Consider the following 19,445-nt stretch of genomic DNA (forward strand, 5'->3'; position numbering starts at 1 on the left):
CAGATGGGAGTTACACTTGTGGTGAGCACAGCACAACGTATGAGGTTGTCAGACCACTAAGGTGTACATCTGAAGGTAACCTAACATTGTGTGCCAACTATACTCAAATTAAAAAACAAACCAACAAACATGTCCACAAAGAGACTTTGCATGAGAATATTCATCCCAACTTTATTCATAATAATCTCCAACTGAAAGCAATTCTAAAGTCCACCAGGAGGAGAATGGGTAAAGCCATTGTGTCATATTCGTAAGTTGAAAACTACTAAGCAACATAAAGGCCACTGCTAATGTGCAACAACATGAATGAATCTTAAACCCGTTATGTTGTCAGACACAAATCAGTGGGCACCATACGAATTCATTTAAATGACACTTAAGAGCAAGCAAAAATAATTGTGATAGAACAGGATTTGCTTTTCGAAGGGCAATTTGACTGCAACATGGCGCAAATGAACTTTATAGGGTGATGAAAATGAACACTGCTATTGCGATGTTGTTTACACAGGTGTATATATTTGTCAGAAGTCACTGGACTTGGGCGCTTGGGTGGGTCAGTCAGTTAAGTGTCTGACTCTTGATTTTAGCTCAGGTCACGGTCTCGCAGTTCATGGGATCAAGTCCCGTGTCGGACCGTGCACTGAGGGTGCAGAGCCTGCTTGGGATTCTCTCTCGTTCTCTCAAAATAAATACATTTCAAAAAAGAAATCACTGGATTTACACTTACTCATTGTACATTTTACTCTCCAAATGTTGCCTAAATAAAAAATAAAACTTAAAAAATCTTAATAAATTACTGAATTCAGAGCTTGAGCAGAAATTTATCCTGAGTATCACAATGCGAATTGTGGTAAATATTGCAAATGTGGCAAAATGTTATCACGTCAGGAAGCTAGGTATATGGGGTGTCTAAAATCCATCTTCTTTGAATGTCTGCGTGTATAACATATTTCAAATTAAATTGAAATGAATACAATATGATGTTTAAAATACCTCTCCAACCTTAGTTGTATGTTTACAGTGAGACTTGAGTCATGATGCCGTTGTTTTAAAAGACTCAAGAAAAGAGAACTTCAGGTTTCATGACCCATGATTTCTGCAAGTGAAAAGTCATTCTGTGGCCACTTCCCAGTGTGGAATATAACCTTTGTCTCAACCCAAGATGGCAACTTCCTAATTTGTTAGGTTTATCATAGTATCCTAAATTTTATGAGCCAATGTTTTATCGGCTGGGTTGGTTAAGAGAGTTTTATCGGATGGGTTGGTAAAACAATTTCTGCCCTGTCTTTTTTTTTTTTGCTGTTAATTTGCCCTTGGAATTTGGGTATCTGACTGTCTCATTCAATTGAAAAGCCAACACCAAGCCCTCTGGGTGATTTACTTTTCCGTTTTAATTTTTTTTTTTTCAACGTTTTATTTATTTTTGGGACAGAGAGAGACAGAGCATGAACAGGGGAGGGGCAGAGAGAGAGGGAGACACAGAATCGGAAACAGGCTCCAGGCTCTGAGCCATCAGCCCAGAGCCCGACGCGGGGCTCGAACTCACGGACCGCGAGATCGTGACCTGGCTGAAGTCGGACGCTTAACCGACTGCGCCACCCAGGCGCCCCTACTTTTCCGTTTTAAATGCAAAGAACTTGCCAAGCGAATTGATACTTTGTTTACAATGTCATTCCATTGTTATCATTAAATTTCACTCACTTGGACCTACCAGAGGGACCGGATCCTTAAGATTTCGTTTTTTGTACATTTCTCACATGGAGGTGACATTTTAAAAAATCAACTGCATAATTAGTGTTCTTACTCTATGACTACACCAGTTAGTGTTTGCTGAGTTCTCAGAGGGTGGGTGGTAAATTAGTCTAGCAGTATCTGATTTTTTCCCAACAAACTCTCAGTGCTTTTTGTTAAACACAGACTCTATTCCATGCGGGAGATATGTATGATAGAGCCCCGATTCTCCAAGACTTTCCAGTTAGAAAAAGACACGTGGTTCACACAAATAACTATGATGCCTGAAGAAATGTACAAGTAAAGGGCTTTTGGATTCAAAGGACCAAGCACTTTCTGGCACCTGGGAGGACAGTGTGGGTTATCAGAAAAGACATTTTTACTAAGGCTTTTAAGAGCTAGGATCTCAGTAGCTGGGCAGATGGAGGGAGTTATGGGGGGCATTTATGGAGAATCATAGGTGCACCTGGCTAAGGATCCTGAGGTGTAAACATCCAGGTTGGAGTTAGGCTGGATCAGAAAATGAGAGTGGAAGGTTGTGCATAATGCTTTTAGCTGCAAGTAGTTGAAAAGCTGACTCTGATTTAAAATGAGAAGTTGTATCATCTCATCTCATCTCATCTATCACGTCATCGTATCAAATCATGTCACAGCATCTCCAGAGGCAGAGCAAACTCGAGACTTAGTCGCTTTGGCAGCCTGGGGATGCCTTAAGGACCCAGGTTCTTACCATCTCTCTGTTCCTCCATCCTTGGGGTTGGCTTATTTCCAGGAATCATAGCCAAACATGCAACACCCAAAGACAGACTCTGCCTCTACCCGAGACTCTCTAATGAGCAAGGAAGTTTTTCCAGAGGCTTCTAACACACTTCTGCTCACATCTCCTTGGCCAGAACTGAGTTACCAGCGCATCCCCGAAGTGATCACTGGTGAGGGGATTCGGATTATTCTTAGATGAATCAGGGCCTTCCTCTCCCCCTGAGATACATCTCTAAGTGTGGGATAAATGGATATCTGAGCAAAATAAAGGCTCTCTTAAGACAAAGGAAGGAGGAAAGGATGGAATTTGGATGGAAACCATTATATCCACTATGGGGACCAAGAGTTGTCACCTGCATGCCCTCTGTGCACAGCCCGGGGCTTGCTATACATTTTAGTTTAACCTGTGTGTGGATCTAGGTAACGAAGCACTTTTGCAAGTACCAGGCGGAGATATCTGGACTTTATTGCACAGACATAAAATGACTTACAGGATTTTGAGCAGGGAAGCGATATAGCCAGGTCATGGTATTTAGAGACTTAGAAGAAAGAATTTGTGAGAAATGGAGAGAACGCATATGTACCCAAAAGCGGTCCAGCTATTTGTCAAAAAATATGACGTCAGATTTTCACTAGCTTTCTTTAGCCTCCATCCCTAGTAGCAATGCCCCCCAGCCCCCCGCATCCTTCCATGTGGCATCTGGTCAGTTCAACTGTACATGTTCAGCTTTACCATCAGAGGAAGAAAATCTGAGGGGCAAATGGAAGGGGACAGAATATAACCCATAAAGTTCCATGCTACTCTGACTGGCATTGTTTCCAAGCAAAACCGCTCCCTTTCTCTGCCTCTGGCACAGATTCGAGTTCCGAGATTCTGCTTTTATCTACTTTGTGGGGTATTCAGTTACCCCGGGTTCAACTTCCACGACCCTCCAGAGTTTCTGCGCTCAGTTCTCCCAACAACTTCCTTCATTCCATCTCTCATCAACCCTCTTCTTCTACTCTTGCTATTAAGACTTCCCCAGGGATGGCCTGTGGTCCTACTACGTCAGGCCTCTCCCCTTCTTCTCATTTGGGGTTCTCCATATGCCATCTTGCCACTGAAGCCAGACACACCACATCCTCGCTCCTGTGTGCACCAGAGGGAGTGAGGTTATTTAAATAAATGTTTTGTTTTGTTTTTTTACTTCTGGGGCACCAGGGTGGCTCATTCCATTTAGGTGTCTGACTCTTTTTTTATATATATAATAATTTATTATATATTTTCTTAAACATTTATTTATTATTAAGAGACAGAGAGAGACAGGATACGAGCATGGGAGGGGCAGAGAGAGAGGGAGACACAGAATCCGAAGCAGGCTCCAGGCTCCGAGCTGTCAGCACAGAGCCCGGCACGGGGCTTGAACTCACAAACTGCGAGATCATGACCTGAGCCGAAGTCGGACGCTTAACCGACCGAGCCACCCAGGCGCCCCTAGGTGTCTGACTCTTAATTTCAGCTCAGGTCATGATCCCAGGGTCATGGGATTGAGCCCCATGTTGGGTTCCACATGGACAGTGCAGAGCCTGCATGGGCTTCTCTTTCTCTCCCTCTTTCTTGGTCCCTCTCCCCTTCCTCAAAATGAATAAATACCAAAAAAACGTATTTTTACTTCTTAATCATATTTCTGAACTCATCTTTAGGAGTCAATATTTCTATCTTTTACCTCCAGACTTTAAAAGGGTCCAAAAGAATAAAATTTAGAGGTTAGGTCACTAAAAATCTCAAATATAAAGAGACAGAAAAGGCCTCGAGAAATGAAGTCGGTAACTCATCTTTGAGGTGGTGAGTAACTATGTATGTTCAAATAACATTTCAAGTGCTTCTGACTTTGGTATCCTCCTTACATCCTAGAGACACGTAAGGGGAGTCCCTTCTCTTGGGTGCTTTCTTTTCTCCAATGGCTCCCGTCCTGGGCCAGTCTCCAGTGGGAAATCACCAGTGGCGTCTTCGCTTGGGAAGAAAGGAAGCAGAGAGTGAAGGCCAGTGCCAGGTCTAGTGGGAACCCTTGTGCTCCTTTTCCATGTCCCCTAAGCAATGACATCAGTACTCGTGTTACTGTTAGTATGAGGAAGTGCTTCTCGGTGTTTCCAAGGGACTAAGGGAGTCTCCAAGGGAGACTGGGAATGAGTGATGGCCATGGAAGAGAACCAGGACAGCTAAACCCAAGGTCAGTGAAACAGAAGCTTAACTAGGGAACTAGGAGCTTTTCCCTCCCATCAAGGTCTGACTTCAGGATTTGCAAATGTAGAACAATCCCCAATACTGCCTCCTCTCTAAGTCCTCATCAGCCTTTGGCCAGCCCACTGGCAACAGAAGGAGCATGGGAGGGACTCTGTTTCCAAGAAGGATGGTCCCACTCAGTGCCACCGTCCCGGGGGCAATGCGTTCCTACCATCATCCCCTATTAGGGTTTTGAACTGATTCCCCCCAGTGGAAGATGTTACCTGGGCAAAGCAGGTTTATTGTGTGGCTGAGACTCGTGTGTACCTATGGTACACGTGGCCTAGAAATGGAAACCCAGAGAATCGAACCCATTGTCCCAAACCACAGAGCACTTTAGTTCCAGACCCAGGACTTACAGCCCAGTCTCCCAACGGCCAGACCCTATTCCCTTGTAATTACCCCATTAGGAACCAACTGGGCCTTTACAGGGTGAATCTGAAGCCCTGAACACTTGTGCTTACATAATTTATATGAGAGGAAAAAGTAGGTAAGATTTCAAACGATCGACTCTGCTAACAGTATAAATAAGGGACATCTTGTACTGAGCTTTAAGCTTTCTTTGTTGGGCTTTTCCCTTAAATGCCTCTAGCACGTCTTCCTAGTATTGAACAAACATCCACTCTACCTAGGTCATGGATTTTTGTCCATACCAACTGAAAATGTGTTTTTTTTTTTTTAAGTCATCACTAACAGCTTTCTTAATTAACCTGCTGCTAGAGTCAACAGCACAGTTCACTGTGCTGTTTGCTCTCCAGCCACTCTAGAGTCAAGATGCTCTTTGAGAAGTACAGAACACTTGCCCGAGGCTGTTTTGATTTCCAGAAAGAAAGAAAGCAGGGGAGGGGGGGTATGGTGGGGGTGGAATCCTTATAACCACAGTGAATTTGACTTAATTGCTCAAACTTCCTTCTGATTGTTTTGCCCCGAGTAACAGCCCTTCCTTAACTAATAACTTTAATTATAGCAACCACTAGTTACACAACTGTACCTCCTTTCTTGACTTGCTCTGTTCCTGCAGACTTTTCATTACAAAACCAGGGATCAGCAAGTCACTTTCCTAGGTTTTCATTAGATGGGATGCAGGGTCCTGGAACCATACACACACCGCATGTTCCGTGCTCTGTGCATCAGTCTGTTGTGGCTGAAGTCGATCTGTGGGGTTCCATCTTTGAGATTTGCCTGACAGGATGAGTAGGAAGTGAAAACAGGATCCTGATTCTCAGAGAACTCATCTTCAGAGAATAACAAAGTTGAGGATATTGTGTACCATATATATATTTTTTAGTTTATTTATTTTGAGAGAGAGAGATAGCACAAGCAGGGGAGGGGCAGAGAGAGACAGGGGAAGAGACAGAGAGAATCCCAAGCAGGCTCTGCACTGTCAGCGCAGAGCCCGAGGCAGGGCTCGAACTCATGAACCAGGGGATCATGACTTGAGCTGAAACCAAGAGTCAGATGCTTAACCGACTGAGCCACCCAAGTGCCCCAGAGGACATGGTGATGATGTACTATCTTTAAGACGAATGTAGGTTTCCCCATAAAACCCAAGTCCCTCGTTTCATCCCAAAAGGTTTACTAGGATGCTGCAGTGATTGTTAAAAAAAAAAAAAAAAAAAAAAAATACAGCTGTTTAACTTGAAGTCACCAGACCACATCCAATACAAGCGTGCTCTCTGGCTCTGAACCCACAACATTTTCGTCTGATGAGGAAGAAAATAAACGTTTCCTGCACTTCAGACTATTCGGCCAGGGTTCTTGTTATGGGATGGTTATCGGGCAAAGCCACACTGGGTTCAGGAACAGTGAGACTGCCGAAATGATCTGTTTCAGCTGCATTACTGCCAGGTGAGGACGATCTCGTGTTTGATGACGACACATATTCAGCGGTTGATTGTGCAAGAAATGGCAGTGTTTTTCCAGTTTGTTTTTGCCTCCTGATGCGTGGATCCGGCTTGCGTTCCCTGTGCCGCCCTGCGGAGCTGACCTTCCTCTTGAAAATCACTCAGCTATTCCCAGAGGCCTCCCCACTTGCTGGCGCAACCCCGCCCACTCTCCTGTAATGCTGGGGAGGGGGGGCATTCTCACCCCCCAGCCCGACCTCCACCCGCCAGGCGGTCGTGGTGGCCCTCACTTTCATATCCAAGTTGGGAGAAGCAGGAAGGGCGGTTCACCGCACGTGGCCACCATATGTGGAGGGGCTGAGGGCTGGGTGGGTGGTGGTGCGCTGGCCATCCCTTCTATCGTGATGATGGACACCGCCCCCCCCCCCCCCCCCCCCCACACCACAAGAATTTCCCACAGCCTCAGTTGAAAAGCTGGATCCCGGCAGATGATTTCCAACCAGCGACTGTATCTACTTAATGGGATGCTGACTGACAAAAGTTTCACAGAGTTCTTTCCTGGTCCCTCCTCCGGTGACTCCCTTTCTCTTAGTGCTGTTTGTCATTTTATAGAGACATATAATATTAAATGGGTACCTGGTTAATCAGCATTGTTAACGTTTCTTCTTCAATGGAACTAGCTAGTTATTTAAAATTTGCAAGCCACTTCTCTATCCTAGAGATGGCAAGTCCCCCTGGGGGTCTCCTGGCTCTGAGAACAACTTTAATGCAAACGGGTAAGTCTGCACAATAGTCTCTGGTGGACTGAAGTAGACTGACTGAGGTCTGCCGTCGGGAAAACATGCCAAGGGCCACCAACGGGGACTCACCATGATGGCAAAGGAAAGGTCTAGAAATGTACTCGAACTCTACAGCCAGGGGGTGAGGGAGAGGTGGTTCTAGGGTAGGGGGGACAAGGTGGGTGTGTGGCGACACAGGGGTGCAGATGAGCAAATGCAAACCAAGAGCTGTGCGCCTTGACGGTGTGGCCATCGTCCTGCCTTAAAGACCCACTCAGCACAAAGATCTGAGCCAGCAATGGCTTCGTTACAGGACAAGATGGGGGCACTGAGCTGTGACTCTGCAGGTCTACAGTGAGGCAGCGACGGAGCAGAAGCAACCACAAATGGGCTATGTAGCGGGCTGGTCATACGTGGCAGTTCTCTCTCCAAAAGGTGCTTATTACCAGAACGGAATGTAGACAGAGGGATTGGATATCCTGCCAAGCTCTGGAGACCCAAGTTAGACTTAATTTGAAAGACAAGAGAATGTGGCTTCACAGGTACCCAAGGTGGGACTCCGGTCATACAGGCTTATTTAGAACCGAACAAGGACCTCAGAGATCATTAGCTCTCGTTTTGCAGAGAAGAACTGATCAAGTGCAGATCCCTTTACCCCATCACCAAGCAAGTAATGGGTAGAATTTGGATAGGAGCCACATTGCTGACTGCCACCCAGGGTCTTTGCCATGGTCAAAACTTGTTAACTCTCCCTAGATGCAGTATGGTTTCTTTAAACCATCTGAGATTTAGGAGGGTGCAAACTTTAGCTCCTACTCTGGAATTTAGCGGCAAAGACTGGATTCTCCAGTTTCACACATTGGTATGTATGTTATTAGGTTTTAGTAGCCACTAGGAGGGCCTTACCACTTGGTTGGTGAGATAACGACAGAGATGCACCTCTTAATTTTTACCCTAATCCTGGAGCTCTGGTCCTTTATTTTATTTTATGTATGTCTGTATGTACGTATTTATAATTTTATTTGAATCCAAGTTAGTTAACATATAGTATAATAATGGTTTCAGGAGTAGAATTTAGTGATTCGTCACTTACATATGACACCCAGGGCTCATCCCAACAAGTGCCCTCCTTAATGCCCATCACCCATTTACTCCATTCCCCCACCCACCTCCTCTCCCTCAGTTTGTTCTCTGTATTTAAGAGCCTCTTATAGTTTGTCTCCCTCTCTGTTTTTACCTTATTTTTCCTTCCCTTCCCCTATGTTCATCTGTTGTTTCTTAAATTCCACACGAGTGAAATCATATGATATTTGTCTTTCTCTGCCTGACTTATTTCACTTAGCATAATACACTCCAATTCCATCCACGTTGTTGCAAATGGCAGGATTTCATTCTTTTTGATTGCTGAGTAATAGTCCATCGTGTATATATACCACATCTTCTTTATCCATTCATCAGCAGATGGACATTTGTGCTCGTTCCATAATTTGACTATTGTTGAGAGTGCTGCTATAAACATTGGGGTGCATGTGCTCCTTCGAATCAGCATTTTTGTAAACTTTGGATATATACCTAGTAGTGCAATTTCTGGTTGTAGTGTAGCTCTATTTTTAATTTTTTGAGGAACCTCTATACCGTTCTCCAGAGTGGCTACACCAGTTTGCATTCTTACCACCGGTACAAAAGCATTCCCCTTTCTCCACATCCTTGCCAACATCTGTTGTTTCCTGAGTTAATTTTAGCCATTCTCACAGGTGTGAGGTGGTATCTCATTGTAGTTTTGATTTGTATTTCCCTGATGATGAGTGATGTTGAGCATCTTTTCGTGTGTCTGTTACACATCTGGATGTCTTCTTCAGAAAAGTGTCTGTTCATGGGTTTTGCCCATTTCTTCACTGGATTATTTGTTTTTTTGGGTGTTGAGCTTGATAAATTCCTTATAGATTTTGGATACTAACCCTTTACCCGATATGTCATTTACAAATATCTTCTCCCATTCCATAGGTTGCCTTTAAGTTTTCTTGATATTTATTTATTTTTTTAAATATTTTATTTTTAAGTTATCTCTGCCCCCAACTTGGGGCTTAAACTCATCACGCTGACATCAAGAGTTGCATGCTCCACTGACTGACACAGCCAGGTGCCCCAGCTCTGGTGTTTTATGTGTAACCACCTAGATAATCAGCATGGTTAAGGCCTAATGTATATCTTAAGTACCCCTCAACCAGCCCCTTCTCCTCAAGATAAAATCCTATTGCTCATCCTGAGTTCTCTGTTTGGGGAAGAGTATCCACCAGCTTTCCCCTCAGCCATACAAAGTCCCATAGATTCCAGCTCCTGAGGAGTCATTCTATTTCCTCTTTTCCATTCCCAATGTTGCTGCAGTACTTAGTAGGATCTTACCACCTGCTATGTGGACTGCAGTAATTTCCTACCTGGTCCCCTGGGTTTTGATCCCATTCCAGATCTTTTACCTCACTGCCACCAATGCGATTTTTTCATAACCGTTAAGTCTGATCATGTTATTCTTTCAATGGCTCTGTAATCCATTCAGAAAAGCTCCAAACCCCTTTGTGTGTGCCAAGGTCCCCCCACGACCCACCTTCTACTTTACTTCATCTAGGCCTTCTTCCACCCAGTCCTCCAGCCTCCCCCTGTACCATGCTCCCAAGACCCTACGAGCTGGCTACTCCAAGCTCTCGGAGTTTCTCTGGCCAGCCACCTCTTTTTCATGGCCCCCATTCTCTCATTGTGAGTTCACCCTCATTGGGGAATGTCCCTCTACCTTTTCACCTGATGACCACTTACATGTTTGAAGACTCAATTCAGGTGCCACTATCCCCATGGAGATTTCTCTAACCTCTCAGTTCCTCAGGGTAAAGATGAACATTCCACCTTGTGTGCCCTGATGGAACCATATTTAGATTTCTATCCTGGCACCTCTAACACTGTAGACAATTATTTGTTTCATTTCTGTCTCTCCCCCAGGATGTTGGGGACCACTTGATGGTAAAGAGCATATCTTATTTATCTTTGATTTTCTAGGACCAAACACAGTTCCTGGCATATAGTAGGCATTTGATAGTGTTTTTAGGATGGAGAAAGGAAGGAAGGAGGGGAGGGAGGGAGAATTTATGTCACAATATAATATTGTTCCATTTTTTATTTCCAGAAAAAAAGGCATGTGGTAAAACTTTGACCACTATTTCTATAAAACACTGAAGCTAATTACTCAAGGAAGTCCAGGAATTCAATTAGTAGTATTAGGAAAGATAAATATTGGGGCATCGGGTGGCTTAGTCAGTTAAGCGTCCGAACCTTGATTTTGGCTCAGGTCATGATCTCACAGTCTGTGAGTTCGAGACCCGCATCTGGCTCTATGCTGAACGTGTGGAGCCTGTGTGGGATTCTCTCTCCCTCCCTCCTTCTCTGCCCCTCCCCCACTCACTCATTCACACACACACACTCTGTCTCTCTCAAAAATAAACATTAAAAAAGAAAAGACAAATATTATTCATTTTCATGTTGTACTATGTGGCTGTTGGTGAGATACCTCCATCTTAAGATTTAAAATTAATCTTAGTGGCTATCGTGGACATTGGTCATGTTTTTCGCTGTCCAGATGCCCTTCCTATGTTTGGAGAATTGCCCCGTATGTCAGTCTTTGGGGGAAGGAGAACCCTTGACTGTCTACAACAGCTGCAGATGTGGGCTACCCACCTTGTCAGTATCCCTTGCAGACAGACTTATGGGTGCACAGGGCCCACTCATTACATATGCCCATAAGGAATTGGGAGCTGATGACAGTAAGGTTTAGAAACAAGAGGACAGTTCTTCTCTGGTGGCAGTGATGGCACCAGTAGCCTCAGAATTCAGCACCAGAGGTCACATGGACCACAGTGACCAGGGGGCAGAAGGAGGGGGTCAGGAGCAGTGTCTCCACCGGAATACTCTGCATACAGACGTTAGCCAAGGGTCTGAGCTATCGTCTCCTTCTGTTTCTGTCCAGTTCCCAAATCTGGTCCTCCAGCTGTTCTAGTGGTTCTCTACAGCAACTAATCTTTTCAATAAATTCCTTTTCTGCTTACAGTCTTTTCTGTTGCCACTAACAAACCCCAAAGATCCAGAACTCTTTGGTGAGTCACAAATGCTTCTGGCTTCCAGGATTTGGGTCTACAAGTGTGTATGATTTGTAGGAGTCTGGCTGATAAAATCTCTCATCCACAGGTGAGTCAATGGTACATTCATTCCATGTTATTAGATTTTTCCAGGCAGACTTTTTTCCATAAAAGCTTCCTTGGGGAAGGTTTTCTTGCCCTAAATCACACCCCTTTGTGTTAGCACAGTGCCTGGCATATCTTAGGTACGTGACAAATGCCTGCTGAAGGAACTGTGGATGAATATTTCAAATCCAGGGGACTCATTTTCCTATATCAAATTTGGTGATGTTAAGGTAAAACCTTACAAAAAGAAGTAACAAAGATGGTCTTTAAAGAACCTCTTCCCACATGAGATTTGATGATGAACCTACTCAAGAGTAATGCTTGCAGATATTCTAGAAGGAGTTCAATTCAACAAATGTTTTTGATCCTTACAGATCCTTTCCTGGAACTGTTCTAGGATGTTCCTGCTGAAACTCTCTCTTGATCTTAATCTTAAGAGATTAATCCCAAACTTAATCTCTGTGACCCTTACTTTCCTCTTCAGAAAAACCGGAGATGATAATCCTTCCTCAAAGGGTTGTTACGAAAAACAAAATGTTACCGGTGCTCATTTCTTTTGGTCTTTATTGTTCCTGTCTATATTCCCAGCATCCTCCCTTAAATTCAGTCTAAAAACCCTCATGAGTACCTTCTCTGCTCCACCATCGACTAAGTTACCACGGATACGAAGTTGAGTAAAGGGATGTGCCTACTTTCAAGGAGTTTACAGTGTAGTCACGGAGATGGATGGGCAAAACAAACAAACAAACAAACCTGTAAACATGGTGAGTGATGGCGGCCAACATGGGTATTGCTAACAAAGTACAGGAAGGGTAGCCGAGGGATGGAGAGACAGCAAATTCGAAAAGACTCCTGGAGATGTCCTCAAGGGGAGTCTCTAAGAGGGAAAGCTGAGGGAAAGAGAAAGAAATGGGCTTCCAAGAAAAATGAACTACCGGGGTAAAGGCAAACCTGGAAAACTGCATTTCAGAATTTGTGGAAGGTGAAGTTAAAGATGCATTTGGAAGGAAGCCCAGTCTGTAGAGGGAGGTGGATCAGATCACGGTGACTAGGTATGTTGGGAAAGGGGCATGGGACTCTGGGTGATGGGGAGCCTCTAGAGGATTCTGAACAAGTAGGTATTTTCAAAAGTTCCGTCTGGCAATAGTACAGAGGATGAATACCGGAAGCCACAAGACTGAGAGAAGGGAGGTGCAGTAGGAAGTCATCATCCCCCGTCCAGGTGAATGACTGTGTCAGTCCAAACTGGGGAAATGGTGGAGGAGACAGGAAGGGAGGAAGGGAGAGAAACAAAGTTTAGAAGACGTTAAACATGTTATGAGAAGGCCTGTTAGTGTCCTCAGGGTTCACCTTTGTTCTGCTTCCTGAATATTATCATGGTGCAAAGGGGTTGAGCTGATGATGATAAATGGTCCCTTGGCCGCCACATTCCCCACCCCTTCATCTGCAAATAGGATGGCATTACCAGTGACCAGACACTGTGCCCAGCACCAGGCTGCGACGGCATGATTCCAAACCACCTTTGATCTACATTCAAAGATCACACACATGATGGAAAGGCTTCCAATATTTTCCAGGTCAGGAAACATTTCTGACCTGGTGAAAATTATTCACCTTTCTGGAATCCCTTGTAAGGTATTTTACATTTTTCAGACAATCCTATTCAGAAGCTCCAAGGAATCTTTAACCAGGATTTCTTTTCATATTATTTTCACCGGACAGCCTACAGACATTTAAATGAAACAGGAAAAAAAGCAGCAAAGAGGATATGAAGGCAAACACATGATAACATTGACCAAAAATGTCGGGAATGGCTTCCCCATTCTGTCAAACAGAAACGAGGCCAGACGGCTATTTCATTGGGATTTACATTCTCCACCCCAAACAAATCTAATCTCATCCTGGTGTTCACAGGCTCGGCCAGCAGGAAAACAGTCTAAATGTGGAGTGCAGAGATGTAGATATTCTGGCTCTGTTCCCAGGAGGCCAGGTCAGGATGAGAATCAATATTTCAATAGCTTGGGATTAGGAAACACACACATCAAATCTCGTCCATTAAGGAAACGCTGAACCCACAGACATTCTGCATCTCTCATGGACTGATAGGGATGAACCGTTCGACTCATCTGTGGAAATGTACCCCGTTATTCTTGCACTCTATATGGAGTAGTACACGTTGTGGAAACGATTCTCAGAATGAGACCTAGGTTGCTTACGGGACTGCCGTAAATAAGATCTTAAAGCCCCTGATAAGCAGCTTTTCGGGGCAAAGGGAAGACAGAGCAGGGCTCTAAATGCGGTTGTGTTATTTAGAAAATAAAGCTCACAGAAATCAAAAGAGGTAGCGTTTGGCTTGGGTATGCAGCAGGCTTTGCTCAGATTTGACGGACCTCCCCTGGGGACCCCTTGCCCCCAAACATTTGGAAAATCCAGGCAACCAAAAGATAGTCCCAGCCAATTGGTACCTTTCCTGTTTGTATCAAAGGAAAAGCATTTGATGAATATCAGTTCCCACACTGGGACGTGTGTCTGCAGGTACAACTGAGTGGGGGTGGGGTGGGGTGGGGATTTCACATTTACCCCTTTTCCCCTCAAAAATGATGAATGAAAGCAACTGTAGTTAGAAAAGGGGTTTTCCTCCAGCGGAGATTATGTCTCTCGTGTCCCAGGGCGCGCTCACATTTCCCATAGCCACACAGGCTTTTTCTAGGGCATGCCCTGGTCTAACACTTCCAGGTGCCCATGAAAGAGAAGAAATGTGAGGGAAGGGGGGCGGGGGGGCGGGGCGTGGACCCGAGCAGAGTCTCAAAGATCTAATTTCGACTCTGACAAGCATCAGATCAAAGGAGTCTCTCCTTGGTTCTTTGATCTCTTGATAACCACATTTAGCACCCTCCCCGGGCTGTGCCTGAGGCAGGCAGCCCTCCCTTCAAACTCCCTCATCTTTTTCTCCTTTAAATAATTCAACTGCTAAACATTTTCAAAGGGGTGGAACTAAGCAAGCGCTTTAAGATCCGACTCGTTTGCTAGATTTAGTAAAGCCTCTCGTTACCAACACCAGATTGGAAAATAAAAATAAGCACCACGGAATCCTAAAAAAAAGGAGGCTTACCGCTTTCAATACCTCCTCTGACTTCCAGTGGTGCTGCAAGTGCACAGAAATGGGCCACTGAACACAACTTCACCTCCAGAGATGCCTGCTGGCGCAGGAAGGGGGAGAGGTGGCCCCTGGTCCTCGTGCTGGTAGAGGCAAGGATCTGAGGTGCAGCCACCTCCACGAGAGCCCTCGCCCCTCCTTCCTTCCCTCCCCCATGTCCCCAAGGTGAAGAGATGGGCCTCCCCGCCTCGGGCCCCACATCATCCCGTGTCTTCCGGTGCTGAGTGTCCTTCCTAGGTGCACCCAGCATGTTCCACTCAGAAACAGCCTTTATTAAAGCATCAGGCGGGGAGCAGAAAAGCCAAGCCACCGAACTTGCTTCTGCCGTCGGATGATCCTAGGTGGCCAGATTTGGCAAACAAAAATACAAGACAGCCAGTTAAATCTGAATTTCGGATACATGACGAAAATACATATATATTTCACCATGAGTATGTCCTAAATGTTGCATGGGACACATTAATAGCAACTAAAAAGAATGTGAAATGCAAATTTAACTGAATGCACTGTATTTTATCTGGCAACCCTCTGTCACCAAAACTTGTGAGAACATCTCAGGGTAGCCTGGCTTCAGAGAACAGCAAAGATTGATTTGTGAGTGTGGCCCCGGGGAAGTCCTTTTACCAGGGGGGTGGGAGAAAGGCAAGGGACTATCATCTGCTGAGCCCCCGTACACATTGCGTCCCATGTGATCCCCCCCAACACCCCCCCGGGATAGGGGCTACAACACCCTTTTCACTTGGATGGAACTAAAGCCCAGGAGAGTCAAGTACAAGCTTCCAAGTAGTGCAGGTAGGATTCTCCCCCAGGCATTCCCAACTTCGAGTCCAAGATCAGTTCCATTACCTGCCACTCTCTCCTTCTCTCTCCCCAACAAGGCACGACACATCCGGAGCCTAACATAAGCAGGCCCTTTTCATTCCAGATATATCTTTTCATGTGAATCCAAAGTTCTAGATCTTATCACCTAGAACTCCCTGTTTTGGCATTAGAAACTGAGGGGTGTGGGAAAGCCGCTGTAAGAGAGGTAAGGAGATCTGAATGGGGGTGGGGGATGAGGGCGTCTTAGCTACTTAGGCCAACTGAAGACAGTCACCAGCGATTTGCCTCCCACCAGTGAGCCTGTGTAAACTCATTAATCTGTCCCGAATTCAAGCTGGGACACCAGCATATTGTGGAATGCTGACTTTCTCACTCCCTAGGGCAGTAGTTCTCAAATTCAAGTGTGCTTCAGAATCACCTGGAGGGCTTGTAAAACAAATTGCTGGGTCCCGGCCACGGCCCCAGAGTTTCTGCCTTAGTAGGTCTCGGGTGAGGCCCAAGAATTTACAATTCTTCCTTTTTTCTTTAAGTTTAGTTTTATTTATTTTGAGAGAGAGAGAAAGAGAGAGAATCTCAAGCAGCCTCCACACTGTCAGCACAAGAGTCCAGTGTGGGACTCGAACTCACAGGACTGTGAGATCATGACCTGAGCCGAAATCAACAGTTGGACGTTCAACTGACTGAGTCACCCAGGCGCCCCCAAGAATTTACATTTCTGACATTGCTTCTGGTCACCCTGATGCTGCTGGTCTGGGGACCCTACTCTGAAAACCACGGCTCTGGAACAAAAAAGGAGGCTTCCCTAAAAATAATACAGGTATCCACTTTTCCCAAAAGTTTGCGTTATGTCACTTCGCTTTTACGAAAGACCTATTTTCACTCACTGAAAGAAATCCTAAGAGGATTTTCACTTGTACGCAAAAAGCGTAAATAGCATTCAGCGTGTGTTTTGCAGGGAGCCCCTTCTAGAAGAGGCAGAGTGCCCCGAGAAGTGAGAGAGACCTCACAGAGCCCCTTCCCCGAAAAATGTGCTCAGCATCAAGTCCCCAGGGTTCTGAACCGCGTCTGTGAGCATCTGTGTCTCATCTCGGTTTATTCTGTGCACCTGCTAGCAAGGTGTGTCCCAAGGTGTCAGAAAAGCCTAACAGGTGGAGGTCTGAGAATGCTCAGAAAAACTTTCTTGATAAATTAATGGTAATTGCTTCTTTGTTTTGCACCACCTACAGAAAGTTTCACAGGAACAGTCTACTTTCGGATCATGGGAGAAACCTGTGTACGGTATTTGCTCTTGTCCACGTACCCTATGGAAGTCAAGGCCATTTCTACACCTGTCATAGCCAGCACCTGAGAGTCTACCCCTTTAATGAAGTCTACCTGCGTTCCTTCACTCAGTCGTCCCCACGGGTAGGACTTAGGCACCCACAACGTAACAGATATTATGTGGGAGCGCAGGACACACGGATGGGCTCTGCCCAGTTTCTGCAAGTGCACAGGAGACCAGCACGTAAACAAAATAACACCAGTGGAATGAGAGGTGTAATCATCAAAGCAGAGAAAGTCAGTCACAAAGGAAGAGACAAGTGGAAGGAAGGGTCCTCAGTGGCCACAGCCCTTGGGCTGCGTTTGGAGCACTGAGTTTGGAAATGAAGGAAGACAACAGGAGGAGGGACAGTCCATGCAGAGGGAAGAGCATCTGCAAGAGCACAGGGGTGGGAAACAACATAGGAAGTTCAAGAGCTGCAAGAAGTTTACCATGACTGATGTATATGGTCAACTTGGTGACGGGCGGAGAGTGGGTGCTGTGAGGGAGCCCAGCGGGTAGATCCTGATGAAAGGCTTGAGTTTCTTTTCTGTTAAGATGACGATGAGGCACTACGTGGCTTTTAGGGGAGGGATGCCATTCAGACCTGCGCTTTGGAAAGGGGTCAGGGATGTGAAACTTGAAGCCTGTTTCAGTAGGACCCGCTGGAGGTAGAGAGTGTGAATGAGGGTAAGGGCTCTCGGAGGTGGATAGAAAAGCAAAGACTGATGGTCTGAAAAGAAACTTCCATGCTCGCTCTTGCTAGTCTCCGGTGCCAGAACGATCCTGGCTAAATTTGGGGGAATAGATACAAACATTTCTGTGTGGTTTTGTACTGCTATCTTAGTAAGTCTGTGCCTTCCACTCTGCATTTCTGTTCCAGCAATGACCACCCTTTATACAACATTTAAAAAAAATGTTTATTTCACGACTGGGGGAGGGGCAGAGAGAGGGTGACACAGAATCCCAAGCAGGTTCTAGGCTCCGAGCTGTCAGCACAGAGCCTGACGTGTGGCTCGAACCCACGGACCGTGAAATCATGACCTGAGCCGAAGTCTGATGTTTAACCAACTGAGCCACCCAGGTGCCCCAAACTTCTTTCAGTCAGTATTGATTGTTCAATTTTACTGTCCTTCCTATCACCATGTATTTATTCACCCCAAATTATTTAGTAGCTTACTGGCAAATAAAGGTACAGCTGAAATTCAGTATGAAACACAAAACAGTGGAGAGATCTCCAAAGACCTGTGAGACCACAGAGGAAAGAAAGTTGAACCTAAAAACCGTCAGTTGTACAACAATTAATTTTCAAATCACTTTGCAATTAACTTGTGGACTTGAATAGAAAATATCAATTCATTCCCTAGATTGAAAATTACTTCCCGGCAGATTACGTATTTTTTTTTTTTCTTTATACGATGCCTAACAGAGCCCCTGTAGCGCCGGCACTTGATAAATCCAGTTGGTAATTGAGAAGAGTGCCTGTTTTAGCCTATTAATTCCACCAGACTATCAAAATTCTAAAATAAATAGAACAGTCTTCATTATTCAACTTTCCCCAAATAATGAATATTTTATTCGATTTTTTAAAAAAAATGTTGCTTTACATGTAGTAATATCAAGAGTGTAATATTGAGTTATCACATATGGAAACCTGGCTTTGGGGTTGGGGAGACCTTGACTTTACAGAGGCCACTGGTGATCGACACAATCAGAGCTCACTCCTGAGGACACAGGAGGAAAATAAACACAAATGTTCAAAATATTTTTAATGTTTATTTACTTCTGACAGAGAAAGAGAGGGAGAGAGAGAGAGAGAGAGAGAGAGAGAGCAGGGGAGGGGCAGGGAGAGAGGGAGACACAGAATCCGAAGCAGGCTCCAGTCTCTGAGCTGTCAGCACAGAGCCCGACACGGGGCTCGAACTCGAGAACCATGAGATGGTGACCTGAGCTGAAGTGGGATGCTCAACCGGCTGAGCCACCCGGGCGCCCTGAGAATGAGCAAGAGTCACAATTTCAGGAGATGAAAGCCTCTTACAGAGATCACCCTCACTCCTACGTTGGGAAAGTGACCCGGCAGCCAGGGAATGACCAGTCATTGCAATCTCTTTAAATCATCTTCCAGCAATTTGATGCCAGAGGCTTAAGGTGGAGAGACTTTACACCAAAGTTCAAACCCTTCCCTGGGCTTCCTGCGGGCTGTGGGGTCAGCCGGATGTCCCGAGCATGGCAGCTTTCCTCTGGAGAGTCACCCGCTGTGGGGTCCATGTCCCTGTCTGCCTTTTGAGAGTTGCCAGCAGCTGTATCCACTGGGAGCCCAAGAAGGTATAAGTCCTCCCCAAGCCCAGGGCCTTGACCTCAAGGGGTGGGGGCGGAGGGAACCCATGGCTTTGCAGCCGCAGGAACTTCTGAGATAAAACTGAAAAAAAAAAAAAAAATTAACTGGGGAAAAAAAATGAGAGAAAAGAAATTAAATGGGATGATTTATGATGTCTTCTCCTTCTGGCTTTTCCACGGAGGTCATGATGGCTCTTGTTGCTGATAAACGAGTTCAAGATTGGCCCTGA

Source organism: Prionailurus bengalensis, chromosome B2, assembly GCF_016509475.1.
Source record: "Prionailurus bengalensis isolate Pbe53 chromosome B2, Fcat_Pben_1.1_paternal_pri, whole genome shotgun sequence".
Lineage (NCBI taxonomy): Eukaryota > Metazoa > Chordata > Mammalia > Carnivora > Felidae > Prionailurus > Prionailurus bengalensis.